Source organism: Agelaius phoeniceus, chromosome 31, assembly GCF_051311805.1.
Source record: "Agelaius phoeniceus isolate bAgePho1 chromosome 31, bAgePho1.hap1, whole genome shotgun sequence".
Classification (NCBI taxonomy): domain Eukaryota; kingdom Metazoa; phylum Chordata; class Aves; order Passeriformes; family Icteridae; genus Agelaius; species Agelaius phoeniceus.
Window position 1 is genome coordinate 4,722,648 of NC_135295.1, and position 14,769 is coordinate 4,737,416.

Consider the following 14,769-nt stretch of genomic DNA (forward strand, 5'->3'; position numbering starts at 1 on the left):
ACACCGGCGGTCCCCAAGCCCTGGCAGGTCAGTGTCACCTGGTCCCACAGCACTGCCGGCCTCCAGGGGGGCTCCACCAGGAGCTGGGTAATCTGGGCACCTGTGGGTGACAGGGGACACCAGCCTGCCAGGGCCAGTGTGGGGCTGGGGACAGCAGGGTGGGGCCATGGCATCCCCCAAGGACTCACCAGCAAGGCCGAGGGTCTGGGCTGGAAGGGAGAAGGGACAGGGCTGGGTGGGGGTGGCATCGTGGGGACAGCAGCACGGGAGCATGGGGTGTGGTGGCTGTCCCCAAACTGTCTCGGTATGGACAGCAATTCTTGTGGGGAAGTGTGTCTGGATGGTCCCCAAAAGTTTTGGCAAGGCAGGGGTACATGTCTGTGTCACAGCCACCCATGCACCACATCTGTGTGGCACAGATGCCTTGGGAACAGGGACACTGAGGCCACCCTGGGCTAAGGAAGAACATGGGGACACTGTGGACACCCTGGGCACAAGGACACCACGGACACAGCCCATGCTGGCCCAGGTCAACCTCACCAGCTCATGATCCCATCCCCATGATCCCATCCCCATGGCCACATCCTCACATTTCTTCTCCCTGCATCCCAGTTCCCTTGTCCCTATCCACAGAGCTGCCTAAGCCCAAAGGTGCCAGTCCCCACATTCCTGTGCCCACATCCCCATCCCCAAATTCCTCCCCCCAAAGCCACCCTACATCCCCAGTGCCACCAAGGTCCACTGTGGGTAACATGGACTGGCACTGCTGGCATTGGGGACCCCAGGGTACCCTGCAGCCCCCTGTGCCCCCTCCCCTCCCTATCCCCAGGGTGTCATGCCCGTGCCCGGGGCACTCACCCCACAGGAGCAGCGCCACCTTCCTGGCCATCCCGGTGTCCCCAGCCATGTGCACTGGCTGTCACTCGCTGCTGTGGCCACCACTCCCCTGGCTGGCGGCTCTTGGGATGAAGGGGAAGGAAGCGAGGTCACGTCTGTCCCCATGTGTTGGTGGCCATGGTGGGGGCAGGGTGGGGACAGGCTGGGGACACGGGTGGGTGGGACAATGTAGGACATGGGGTTCCCAGGAGTGGGGGGCTCTGTGGGTTTGGGGAGGCAGGAATGGGGTCACTGGGAAATGGGGGTGGTGAGGAGGGGGAATGTCCGGCAATGGGTCTGCCATGGGAATGAGCGTCCCCATAGCTGGGGGGACTCAGGGATGGGAGTCCCAGGGGAGCGTGGGCTCCAGGGATTTGAGTTCATGGGATGGGGGAATGGTGGGTCCTAGGAGGATTTCAGGGGATGGAATGAACGGGAGGTGTTTCCTTGGGAATGGGGTCCTGGGCCATGGAGATCCTGGGGAATGTCAGTATTGGGATGGGGGTTGCAGAGTGGGTGGGACATAAGAAATGGGGGTCCCATGTTTCAGTTCCCGGACAAATGGGGGTGCCAGTGGCTGGGTGAGCCCATGGGTCGTAGCTCCTTCCCTGGATGCCTCCGATTTTGGACTGATCCAGAGCTCAACATAGCCCCCACAAGGTGCCGGCGGTGTGGGGATTACCACAGACAGATCCCAAGGGGCTCTGGGTCTGTGCGCCTCCAGACCCCAGTGACTTTTCCCTCTCTTTATTCCATTTTCACCATTTTACCCCTCAATTTCAGAAACCCCCAGTTTGTGCCTTGATGATCCTGGTGGGCACCTGAGCAGGGAACAGCTTGGGGGAAGCCCAGGGTGGGGGAAGCAGGGGTGAGGGGTCTGCAGGGAGGGCTGGGGAGGCTGTGGGGGATGGGGGAGTGCAGCTTTTACCGCTCCAACGCTTTCACTTTCTCTGTACTGTGGCAGAAGGAAGAGGCTGTTTGACACGTTTGTCACACGGAGGGGGGGTTCTGTCCTGGGGGGGCACATCCAGGGGGCTCCTGTCCTGGGGGGATCCTGTCCCAGGGGGGACACATGCTGGACAAGGGGCTCCTGTCCTGGAGCATGGCAGATTCGGAGGGGTCCAGACTTGTCCATTCTTGCTCGTCCCCTGCAGGATCTGAGCCAGCAAGAGCAGCTGGGGAATGGAGCCCCTGGGCAGGAAGGAGCTCCCAAACTCCTGCTCCTGGAAGCCAGAGGCCAGCCAAGGGTGGGGCCCAGTCATGACCCAGCCCCACTGCACAGGGATGGCCACTGCCCAGCCCTGCTCTGCCCAGCCCCAGGTGGCAGCCAGCACCTGAGGGTCCCCCCTGCCCCCTTGGCTTTGATTCTGGCAGCTTTAGAGCTGCTGCAGAGGTGAGAATTCTGTGGGGGGAAAAGGCCCTGCCTGTGGTTTGCACAGCCCAGCAAGAAGCACAAACCCCAAAGAAAGTACAAGCAGTGGCTCTCCCAGGGCCTTTGATGGTTTTCAGAGCAGGGCTGACTAGAAACCTCCCCTGCAGGGGCAGCTGAGAGGGAACCAGTCCAGCAATTGATCATTTCTTCCTCTTGGGAAGCGACTGACAGAGGCCCAGAACAACTGCAAATCCTACAATAATCTGCTCAAAACTGGAGCTTGACCATTGTCCGTGAACCAAACCTGCAGCCCACAGGATCCTCATGGAAAGAATGCTTGGATTTGGATTGTAGTGGCCAGATAAGAGAGAAATGTATGGAAATATCAGTCAGTGGATCTGCCTGTGGTCATGGAAAGGCTGTGGGGAGTGTCCCTTGCCTGGATTCCAGGTGTGCCCAAAACTGCTCCATCCCTGCCCTCCTCACCTGAGTGAAAGGCTGAGGATTTGCAGGAACTGTGGAGTAAAGGCACCAGAGGTGCTGCTGTAGACCCGAGACTTGCCCGGGGTCAGGTTCTGCCTTCCTTCCATTCGGGATCATTGAGAGCGGTCGCGGGTGTTGTGCAGGGCGTGTGCCTGGCCCCGGGACACTGCTATGCTGCCAGTGGGCACTGGGATCCAACCTGCTGCCTTGGCGGCTTCTGCCCGCTGCCGGTGGTGGTGCCGGGACCGATTGGTGGCCGTGAGTTTGCAAAAGGAGCGATTTGCCCTCCTCCCTCCCGGCCGAGGCCGCCATGGCCCCTGAGGGGATGGAGCTGGAGCGGGGCGCCCCCTGCTGGCCGGGAGTGCTCCCTGCAGCGCCCCCTGCTGGCCGTGGTTATAACTGCCACAAAAACCAACAGCGCTGAGCGGGAGGGAAAGTTCTGCGTTTGTGTTGTTGGTTCTGTTCTGCTTCATAAATTTCCTAGGAAACAGCTGTTATTCCTTTTCCTACCTTTTGGTCTGAAAGCCAAATAATTTTGAAATGAAAAAAGAGTTTTAGATGTGGGTCTTCTTTCCATTCCAGGAACGCTCCCATTTACCTTGGCAGATATTTCTCATTTAAACGAGTTTCTGAATCCTGAGTTCCAGCCTGGATGGGACAGACACTCTCAAGAGGAGACACAGTCAGGGACTTGGCCACCTCATGCTCTGCCTTTTAAGCCAGATGGGCCACCAAGGACCCTCTCCCCAGCTGGCACTTCTGGTCACCCAGCCACTCAGGGGCTGGCTTTGCCAGAGCATCATACTGTCCCCAGTGTGCCATGGCTGACAGACTGATGGACAGGCGGGGCCCTGTCTCACCAAAAGTAAGGCCTGACCCACCCCTGCCACATGGAGGTGTTCCAAAATGTCTCCAGACATCAAACTTTTCCTGTCTCTGACACCCGCCCTGTGCCATGGCCTGATCCCGACTGCCCTGGAAAAGGGGAAGGCTCCAGAACCCCCACAAGGCCTTAGTGACATCCTGGTGTAGGGAACAGGGCAGAGGAGGTGTTTGGGACAGGGAACAAGAGAATCCAGAGCCTCCTGAAGGCCACTTTGGCCACCAGAGCAAGGAAGGTCCAGGGCCCTGCAGGTTCCTCTGGTAGAGACACGTGCTGAGGGAAACATCTGGGGTTTGTTCCTCGTTGTGGCTTTCCCTGGAAATTGTTCCTTCTGTGATCCTTTGGACTCTCAACCCTTTTGCGGTTGCTGTTGGTTTCATTCTCTTGTTGCTGTTACAGCAAATTATTCTTCTCTCAGCCCTTTGGCATCTTTGTTCCTCGATGGGGTGCAGGAGGGGCAGTTTTTAGTGGCAGCACAGACACGAGTGGGTGCCCATGGGTGGGGACCCCCAGTGCCCCCAGTTCCCCCCAGTGTCACAGCACATTCCCGTAGATGTCACCGGGTTCCCGCGGTCGCCCCTGGGGTCCCCGCAGCTCCGCGTTGGTCACCTGGGCATCCTGGAGGGTGGTGGCACAGGGGGACGCTGCGAGAGACATGGGCTGTGGGATCTGGGTGGGGTGACACTGGTGTGTAACGTGTCCCTCTGCGTGTGTCCCCCCCGTACTCACCCCCTGCCTTCTTGGTGACCACGACGTGGGTGTACAGCACCTCCCCCTCCTCTGGGGGGGCTGGGGGATCCGGGGGGGCCCTGAGGGAACAAAGGGGATGTGGGGGAGGGAATGGGAGGTTTTGGGAGTTGGGGAAAAAGGAGAGCAGTTGGTTTGAGCCTCCCACTCATCTTTCCTGCTGCTTCCTGGCAGCTTCAAAGGAAGGAGGGGATGGGTGACTGTGGGGTCCCAGGGCCCTGAATATTATCAGGATTCCTAAACTCCCAAGGTACCCCCAAGAATCCCCGAAGCCCCCCAGAAATCATTAACCTCTCCCGACCCCCTGACCAAGTCAGCCTCAAGAACCCAAAGCCTGCCAAGGACAGAAAATCCATCACCCCCAGGGCCCCTGAAAGAAACCCCAACATCCATGCAGGACCTTCCAGCACCTCACCATATTCCACAGGACCCCCAAACAAGGTCACAATATTGGGGCTGGGGTGCTTCCCTATTGCTCCCCAACTCTGGGGGCCTCAGGAGCTCCCTGGGACCCCCATCCACCCACTGTCACCCACCGACATGGTGCCACCAGTGCCAGGCCACAATGACACCCATGAGCAGGAGCAGGAACAAAAGGGCCCCACCGACCCCTGCGTCCACTGCAAGAAACAGAGGGGAACACATCAGGGTCACCCATCACCCCAGGGGTCCTGCACCCTACAGTGACCCTGTGTAAACCCACCTATGTCCCTGTGTGTCCCTTTGTCCTGCGGTGTCACCTCCAGGGCCAGCTCAGGGCTGAGTGCCCGGAACACACAGTGCCTGTCCTTTCCCAGCTGGTTGGTGGCCATGCACTGGTAGGTGCCTGAATGTCCCACATTGATGTCCCTGAGCTCCAGGAGTGGACCCTGGGCCACCTCCTGCCTGTTGTGCAGCCAGGTGAAGGTGACAGGGGCTGAGCCCACCTGCACTGAGCAGTGCAGAGTCTCATTGTCACCTGCACACACCTGGCATGACAGGGGACTGGGAGTGATGGTGGCATTGGCCACAGGCACTGTGGGGACAGAGACAGGGCTGAGGCCACAGGGAGGGGCTGGCAGCAAGTGTGGGGGGATAGGGGCAGGGGGGATGGGTGTGGTGGGGGATTTTGGCTATGGGGTCACACCACAGAGGGGCGAGGGGACAAGGGGAGTGATGGAAGGACCCAAGAAAGGGGTCAGGGGGACATGGAGGTACCCAACCAGAAGACACAAGCAGGCCATGGGGGCTCCCCATGCCCATCCCCACACTCACTGCGCACCATGACCTGGAGCTCGGCACTGCTATTCCACACGGCCCCTCCTTGGAGCGCACCTGGCAGCTGTAATTCCCCGAGTGGGAAACCCCCGTGGCGGGCACCAGCAGCTGCGAGAACCCCTGCGCATCCCCCATCACCTGCCCGTCCCGGTAGAACTTGTGCAGGAGGGGGGCTCGGGGCTGCAGGGGGCTTGGGGTGCTGAGGCAGCTGAGAGTCAGGGGGGACCCCAGGGTGGGCTTGGGGGGACCCTCCAGCACTGGCACCAGAGGGGAGGGGGATTTGTGAGCCTGAGTCCCTGGGGAGGGGCTGTGGAGTTGTCAGGGTGGCAGCAGTGGGGTGCTCACCGTGCACTGTCACTGTCACTGGCACTGACTCCTTCCACCCCCAGGGTTTCACCCCGGCTTTGCAGCAAGAGCTGCCACTGTGGTTCAGCTGCTGAGGGGACAGGGACAGCTCGGTCCAATTGGGGACCACCTGCAGCTCTTTCTCCTCATGGTAGAAGGATACTTAGGTGACTGTTCTCTTCCGCCAGCCCCAGCAGCGCAGTGTCACCGTGTCCCCCTCCTGCAGTGCCCATGCTGGCACCTGCAGCACCAGCCAGTCTGGGGGACAGAGGGGTCCTGTCACATCTCAGGCATCTGGAGGGTGCCCATGTCACAAGGATGCCCCCACACAAGCTGGGGACAGGCTGTGGGCAGGGTGGGGACAGGATGGGGACAAGGCTGCGTGGGACACAGTGGGACATGGGGCTTCTAGGAGTGTGGGGGGCTCAGGGGTTTGGGGATGTGGGGATGGGTGTCCAGGGGAATGGGGGATCTCAGGGATGGGGTCCCTGGGAATGGGGGTGCTGAGGAGGGGGAGTCACTGGGAATGGGGGTCCCCAGGGCTGAGGGGACTCAGGGATGGGAGTGCCAGAGGAATGTGGGCTCCAGGGATTTGGGGTCATGGGATGGGGATGCTGGGGGAAAGGGGGATCCCGTGGGAATGGGGGTTCCTGGGAGAATCAAGGTTCCAGGGAATAGATTTCAGGGGATGAAATGAACAGGAGAGGGTTCCTTGGGAATGGGGTCCTGGGCCATGGAGATTCTTGGGAATGTGAGTACTGGGATACGGGTTCCAGAGAGGGGGATAAATAAGAAATGGGGTACAATGATTTGATTTCCAGGAGAATGGAGGTCCCAGGGATGGGCAATTGCTGGATGGGCCCATAGGTCTCAGCTCCTTCCCTGGGATCCTCAGATTTTGGGTCACCCAGAGCCCAGCACAGTCCCCACAAGGTGCCGGCGCCCTGGGCGTCACCCAAAATAGATTCCGAGAGGCTCTGGGTCTTTGGAGCTGCTGCAGAGGTGAGAATTATGCTGGTAGAAAAAGGCCTGGCTGTGGTTTGCTCAGCCCTGCAAGAAGCACAAAGCCCAAAGGGAGCCCAAGCAGTGGCTCTGCGAGGGCCTTTGATGGTTTTCAGAGCAGGGCTGGCTGGAAAGTGCCCCTGCAGGAGCAGCTGTGGGGGAAGCAGTCCAGAAATGCAGCAATTTTTCATTTGTTCCTCTTTGTAAGGGACAGAGAGAACCACAAAACTACTGCACAACCCACAACATTCTGCTCAACAACCTGACCCGGACCATCCTTCTTGAACAAAACCTGCAGCTTTCTGGAACCTCCTGGAAAGAATGGGTTTGGGTTTGGAATGTGTCCACCAGATAAGAGGGAAAGCTGTGGGAATACCGAGCAGGGGCTCTGCCCGTGGCCATGGTGGGGCAGTGGGAGTGTCCCTGTCTGGATTCCAGGTGGCCCCAAAGCTGCTCCATCCCTGCCCTCCTCACCTGAGTGAAAGGCTGAGGGTTTGCAGGAATTGTGGTGTAAAGCCACCAGAGGTGCTGCTGTGGACCCGAGACCTGCCTGGGGTCAGGTGCTGCCTTCCTTCCATTCAGGATCATGGAGAGCAGTCGCGGGTGTTGTGCAGGGCGTGTGCCTGGCCCCGGGACACTGCTACGCTGCCAGTGGGCACTGGGATCCAACCTGCTGCCTTGGTGGCTTCTGCCCGCTGCCGGTGGTGGTGCCGGGACCGATTGGTGGTCGTGAGTTTGCAAAAGGAGCGATTTGCCCTCCTCCCTCCTGCCCGAGGCCGCCATGGCCCCTGAGGGGATGGAGCTGGAGCGGGGCGCCCCCTGCTGGCCGGGAGTGCTCCCTGCAGCGCCCCCTGCTGGCCGCGGTGATAACTGCCACAAAAACCAACAGCGCTGAGCGGGAGGGAAAGTTCTGCGTTTGTGTTGTTGGTTCTGTTCTGCTTTATAAATTTCCCAGTAAAGAGCTGGTATTCCTTTTCCAACACTTTTGCCTGGAAGCCCCATCATTTTTGAAATTAAAAAGATTTTTAGACATGTGTCTTCTTTCCATTCCAGGAACATTCTCACTTTCTTTTGTAGATATTTAAATGAGTTGCCAACTCCTGTGTTCCAGTGTGGATGGGACAGACACTCCACAAGAAGACACGGTCAGGGACATGGCCACCTCATGCTTTGTCCTTTAAGCCAGTTGGGCCACCAAGGGCCCTCTCCATAGCTGGCACTTCTGATCATGCGGCCACTCAGGAGCTGGATTTGGCAAAGCATCACACTGTCCCCAGTGTGCCACGGCTGACAAACTGATGGACAGACGGGGCCCCATCTCACCAAAAGGAAGGCCTGACCCACCCCGGCCACACACAGCTGTTCCAAAATGTATCCTGACATCAAACTCTTCCTGTCTCTGACACCTGTCCTGTGCCATGGCCTGATCCCGACTGGGGGATCGGGGGATCAGGGCAGAGGAGGTGTTTGGGACATTGGAGAAGAGAATCCAGAGCTCCTAAAGGCTGTGTTGGCCATCAGAGGTAGGGAGCTCGAGGGCCCTGCCAGCTTCCTCTGGTGGAGGAAACGTGCTGGGGACAGTGTCTGGGGTTTGTTCCTTATTGGGGGCTTTCCCTGGAAATCGTTCCTTGTCTGACTATTTGGACTCTGAACCTTGTTGCTGTTGCTCTTGGTTTTGTTCACTTGCTGCTGATTCAGGAAATTGTTCTTCTCTCAGCTCTTTTGGATCTTTGTGCCTCCACTGGGAGGGTGAGGGGCATCAGCCCCTGGTTTTTAGTGCAGCCCAGAACTGGAGAATCCCATTGCCAAAGCCCGACAAAGCTGAACAAACACCATCTCTGCCAGTTTAACCAAAAAGCTGCATTTCGGACCAAATAAGAAGGAAATGGCTCCTGTGCCCCCTGGCACTGGGAGGAGCCTGGGGGGCCATGGGTGTACTGGATGCACTGGGATAGGGAAAGGAGTGCACTGGGGGCCCTGTGCTGCCCAACTCGTGATCATCACCCCAGGCAGGATGGGCCACAATGGGAGCCATGGGATGGGGACTCCCAGTGTCCCCCAGTGTCACAACACGTTCCCATGGATGTCACTGGTGTCCTGCAGTCGCCCGTGTGGTCCTGGCAGCTCTGCCTGGGTCACCTGGGGGTCCTTGGGGGGGACAGTAAGGGACACCTGGCTGGGGGTGACACCCATGGGTGACATGTCCGTGTCCCCACCCATCCCCCATACTCACCCCCTGCCCCCTCGGTGTCCAGCCCCTCCCCCTCCTCCAGGGGATAAGGGGCTTCTGGGGGGGCCCTGTGGGGATAAGGGGGGGTCTGAGGGATGTCTGGGGAGGGGGTCAAGGAGAGCCATGGCTGGAGCTCCCCACTCACCTGTCCTGGGATTTCCTGAGAGCTGCAAGAAAAAGAGGACGGGGTGATCATGGGGTGCCCTGGGGCCTTTCCCCACCTGGGGCCTTTAAATGCCCACTGGACCCCTGAGCCCCCACCAGACACTGATTTCTACTGGACTCCCAGGCCCCTGCACCCCAAACCACCCCTGAGGAGCCCCAGAACACCTGAGCCACCCAGGTACCCCAACCCCCTCCCCAGGACCCCTGAACTGCCTCGGGACCCTGATTCTTCACACAGCCCCTGAGCACCCCTCAAGCCCCCAAAAACCCCAAGAATGGAATGCAGGGAAGCCTCCAAACAGCTCCAGGATCCCTGGAGAGCTCTCAACATCGCTGCACAACTCTCCAACACCTCCCTAAAAGCCCCCAGGAGATCCCAGAGTCACCCCAATATTCCTCAAGGCCCTTCCTGGGACAGCCCAGGACCCTCCAAAATGTCCCCAATCCTGTTAGCACCCCAAGCAAATGTCACTGGGGGCTCAGCTTCCTCCAGGTCAGGAGCTTTGGGTGATGCCTCAAGTGCCCCCCAAGTGTGTGGGGCTTCCCCCCAGTTCCTGTAGGACCTCGTGCCCCCCCCATTGTCACCCACCGCGGCGGTGCCAGCAGTGACAGCCCCCGATGACAGCCAGGAGCAGGAGCAGGAACAGGAGGGTCCTGCCGACATTCACAGCCACTGCTGGGGACAGAGGGGACACATTGGGGTCACCTGGAACCCTGGAGGTCCTGAACACCCCAGTGACCCCATGTGACCCCACCTGTGACCCAGGGTGTGCCAGGTGTCACCTCCAGGCCCAGCTCTGGGCTGAGTGCCCGGAACACGCGGTGCCCGTCCTGTCCCAGCTGGTTGGTGGCCACGCACTGGTAGGTGCCCCACTGTCCCACATTGATGTCCCTGAGCTCCAGGAGGGGACCCTGGGCCACCTCCTGCCCATTGTGCAGCCAGGTGAAGGTGACAGGGGCTGAGCCCACCTGCACTGAGCAGTGCAGGGTCATGTTGTCACCTGCATGCACCTGGTGTAACAGGGGACCGGGGGTGATGGTGGCATTGGCCACGGGCACTGTGGGGACAGAGACGGGGCTGGCACCGGGCGAGGTGGGATGGGGGTGCTATGGGGGGGTCACTCCCAGCCCGAGGGTCCTGCTCACCCAGGACGGTGACATTCATGGGGTCACTCTTGGCCACGCTGTCCCCGTCACTGACCCGGCACCCAGCGGTACTGGCCGCTGTCATTGTCCCCAGCCTGGCTCAGCTCCAGGCAGGGGCCGGTCCCCAGCGGTGCCCCCGAGCCCTCCCGGTGCCAGGAGAAGGACAGGGGACCTGTCCCCATGGCCCCTGCGCAGCTCAGCCTCAGGCTGTCCCCAAGTGCCACCTGTCCCCCGGGGGGCTGTGCTGACAGGGACACCCCCGAGAGCGGGACACCTATGGGGGGGCACAGGAGGGATTGGGGACCCAGGGGAGGTGGGGGACATGGAGGGGAAAGAAGGGGATTGGAGGGGAGCAGAGAGGATCCCAGTGCGCACAAGAGTACCCTGGGAGGCACAATGGGCCTGGGGACAATGGCGAGACCCCATAGAAAGGGGGAGAGACCCAGGCAGGGATGGGGAATCAGACGAGAGACTGAGGAGCCTCAGGGAATGATTTGGGGTTTAGAGATGGGCGGGAGGACCCAGGGAAGGCACAGAGACCAGAGGGTAGAGCAGGGACCTTGGAAGGGGTGGGGAATCCAGGGAGGGCTGGGGAGGACAAAGAGAGGGATGAGGGATCTGCAGGGGGAACTGGGCAGTACTGGGGGAAACCAAGAGGGACTTGGGAAATTTGGGGTGACCCAGAGAGGAGTAAAGGGAGGGATGAAGGATTCAGGCAGTGCTGGGGAAACCCTCAAAGGATGTTGGGCTTCCCTGTCCCCATCCTTGCACTCACTGTGCCCTGTCACTATCACCCAGTTTGACATGCTTCACAGTGACACCACCTGGCCCGCGCAGTGGTAGAGGCCACTGTGGTGCAGCTGCAGAGGGGACAGGGACAACTCGGTCCTATCATGGAGCCCCTCCAGTTTCCTCCCCTCGTGGTAGAAGGACACCGAGGTGACCGTGCTGTTCCAAGAGCCCTGGCAGCGCAGTGTCACTGTGTCCCCCTCCAGCAGCGCCCACGCAGGCACCTGCAGCACCAGCCAGTCCGGGGGACAGAGGGGTCCTGCAACACACACAATGGCACCAGGACTCCCCATTCGGTGACACCCAGTACACCAGGGGTCCTCATTTCCCACATGGTTTTCCCCACTCTGGGATGCTCTGGGATGTCCCCAGAGCAGGGCACAGGCTCAGGTCACACAGGAGACGACCCATGGAGCAGAGCCCACCCAGAGCCCTCGAGGTCCCTGCAGGTGCCAGGCTGGGGACACCCAAACCCCCCTCACCATTTAAGACTGTTACGGGGGGGGCTGAGCCCGGTGCCAGGTCTGCCACACTCATAGGTGCCACTCTCAGAGACACTGAAGTTGTTGCATTGCTCCTGTCCCCAGTGCTGCCCGTCCTTGTACCACGTGGTGGCACCGGTGGTCCCCGAGCCCTGGCAGGTCAGTGTCACCCGGTCCCACAGCACCGCCGGCCTCCAGGGGGGCTCCACCAGGAGCTGGGTGGTCTGGGCACCTGTGGGTGACAGAGGACACCAGGCCTGCCAGGGCCAGCGTGGGGCTGGGGGCAGCGGGGTGGGGCCATGGCATCCCCCGAGGACTCACCAGCGAGGCCGAGGGTCTGGGCTGTAAAGAAGAAGGAATGGACAGGGCTGGGTTCCCAGCTGTTGCCTGGATGCTTCAGCCAGGAAATGCAGGGAGACAGGAAAAAGCCCAGGGGTGAGTGGGGCAGAGACACAGAACCTCCCAGGAGAGCCATGGGGTGCCCCAGGGTGGGGACTGTGCTGGGCTCTGAGTCACCCCAAAATCTGAGGGTACCACATGAAGGAGCTGTGACCCCCGTGGGCACCCAGCCACTGCCCATCCCTGGCACCCCCATTCCCCTGGGAACCCAACCATGGGACCCCCATTGCCTTGGTCTCTCCTCCCTGGGGACCCCCATGCCAGGACTGACATTGCCCAGCCCCACCATTGACTTGATCCCATCCCATGGGCTGCTTCTTCCCCAGAGCCCCTATTCCCAACGGTCCCCTTTTTCCTCCTGCACCCCCAGCCCTGGCACCCACATGCTATGACCCCAAATCCCTGGGGACCATGTTCCCACAGCACCCCCATCCCTGAATCCCCCCAGGCATGGAGACCCCAATTGCAGTGGATTCCCATTCTCCTGGACACCCATCCTTGGTTCCCCACATCCCCTGAGCCCCCCACTCCTGGCAACAGCATCCCCCACCATGTCCCCAGGCTGTCCCCACCCTGCCCACAGCCCTCTACCCAGCTTGTGGCCACCCTGCCCCCACCAAGGGCCACCTACACATGGGGACAGATGTGACCTCGCTTCCTTCCCCTTCATCCAAAGGGCCGCCAGCCAGGGGAGCGGTGGCCACAGCAGCGAGTGACAGCCAGCGCACATGGCTGGGACACCGGGATGGCCGGGAAGGTGGCGCTGCTCCTGTGGGGTGAGTGCCCCGGGCATGGGCCTGACACCCGGGGATAGGGAGGGAAGGGGGCACAGGGGGGCTGCGGGGCCCTGAGGTCCCCAATGCCAGCAGAGCCAGAGCAGGGCATGGAGCCCAGTGTGACCAGAGTTGTGGGGTGGCTTTAGGGACAGGAGCAGGGGAACTGGGATGTGGGGACAGGAACAGGGGGGTAGAGATGTGGGAACAAGTATGTGGCAGAAGTAAACTTGGGGCTTGGGTAGCTGTGGGGACCGGGACAGGCGAACAGGGATGCTGGGACAGGGACAAGGGCCATGTTGCATGGGGATGGGCCGGGAGAACAGGTGCCATTGGAATGGGATGATGGGCACAGGGCCATGGATTTATGGCTGTGGGGAAAGGTGCTGTAGGGCTGGTGGAGGTGATGTGTGCAAACATGGGGTGTCCACAGTGTCCCCATGACCCTCACCCAGCCCTGTCCCTTCTCCCTTCCAGCCCAGACCCTCGGCCTCAATAGTGAGTCCTCAGGGGATGCCATGGCCCCACCCTACTGTCCCCAGCCCCATGCTGGCCCTGGCAGGCTGGTGTCCCCTGTCACCCACAGGTGCCCAGACCACCCAGCTCCTGGTGGAGCCCCCCTGGAGGCCGGGTGTGCTGTGGGACCGGGTGACACTGACCTGCCAGGGCTTGGGGACCCCCGGTGCCACCACGTGGTACAAGGATGGGCAGCACTGGGGGCAGGAGGGACCTGAACACCTCACTGTCCCCGAGAGTGGCACCTACACATGTGACAGACGTGGCATCAGTCTCAGTCCCCCTGTGAGTGTCTGAGACATTGAGAGGGGTTTGGGTGTCCCCAGCCTTGCACCTGCAGGGACCTCAAGGGCTCTCAGTGGGCTCCACTCCATGGGTCACCTCCTGGTGTAACCAGAGCCTGTCCCCTGCTATGGGGACATCCCAGAGTATCCTAGTGTCAGGGAAACCATGTGGGAATTGGGGACCCCTGGTGCACTGGGTGTATCCCAGATGGGGTCCCGGTGCCATCGGGTGTGACAGGACCCCTCTGTCCCCCAGGCCCGCTGGTGCTGCAGGTGCCGGCACAGGCGCTGCTGGAGGGGGACACGGTGACACTGCGCTGCCAGGGCTGGTGGAACAGCACGGTCACCTCGGTGTCCCTCTACTGTGAGGAGAATGGTCCGGGGGGGCTCCATGATGGCACCGAGCTGTCCCTGTCCCCTCTGCAGCTGCACCACAGTGGTCGCTACAGCTGCAGGGTCTGGTGAAATCCTGGAGGTCAGGGAGGTCGTGAAATTCAGCACCGGTGAAGGTGCAGGGCACGGTGAGCACCCCACAGCTGCCACCCTGACACCCCCACAGCCCCTCCCCAGGGATTCAGGCTCACAAATCCCCCTCCCCTCTCCTTCCCAGAGCCTGAGCGGGCTCCATCATGGCACGGGGAAGGGCATGGGGAGCCCCCACAGCCTCCTCACCTCTCCCAGGCCTTCAAGAATGCCCAGTCCTTCCAGACACCTGCCCTGTGGCCCCAACCTTTCCCAGATTCCTCCCTTGCTCCCCTGCTCCCTTCTCATGTCCCTCTCAGGGTCCCCCACCCCTAGAGGGCTGCCCCCATCCTACCCCTACACATTTTCCGTGTCCTGCCATCCCTGCCCCGGGTCCCTCCCCAGGTCCCCCCATTCCTGGCTTGTGTCTCCCCATCCCTCTCTGAGTCCCCTCACCCCTCCCAGAATCCCTCCCACCCCTCTCTGAGGTCACCACACATTCCCCAGGTCACATCATTCCCTCCCTGAGTCCCCATACCCACCCTGGTGTCATCCGCC

General features: G+C 60.9%; 1 pseudogene; it reads right to left on the reverse strand.

Moving 5' to 3' along the window:
• Positions 1-4,148: 4,148 nt before the first annotated feature.
• LOC129133524 (Fc receptor-like protein 2) overlaps positions 4,149-14,769 on the reverse strand; it is a 46,191-nt pseudogene continuing 35,570 nt past the window's right edge.